A 322-nucleotide genomic window follows, 5' to 3' on the forward strand; every position below is an offset into this window, starting at 1 on the left:
TGTTGCCCAGGCTGGTCTTGAACTCCTAGCCTCAAGTGATCCTCCAGCCTCAGCTTCCCAAAGTGTTGGGATTACAGGCATGAGCCAATGTGCCTGGTCTTATTTTTTTATATTTTGCATTTTTATTCTTTAATTTTGTTATATGTGTGGAGAAAAGTTACCCCAGTTTATGTTTTGGTCTCTTCACTTTTTTATGATATTTTTGATATGCAGAGATTCCTTATTTAATATAGTTAAGGTTCAGCCTTTTGTTTTTGTTAATGTTTTTGTATCTTTTTAAAGAAAGCCTTTCCTACCCTGAAGTCATAAATATATTCTCTTG

This window comes from Propithecus coquereli, unplaced genomic scaffold (genome assembly GCF_000956105.1).
Source record: "Propithecus coquereli isolate 6110/MARCELLA unplaced genomic scaffold, Pcoq_1.0 Scaffold39, whole genome shotgun sequence".
Taxonomy (NCBI): Eukaryota; Metazoa; Chordata; class Mammalia; order Primates; family Indriidae; genus Propithecus; species Propithecus coquereli.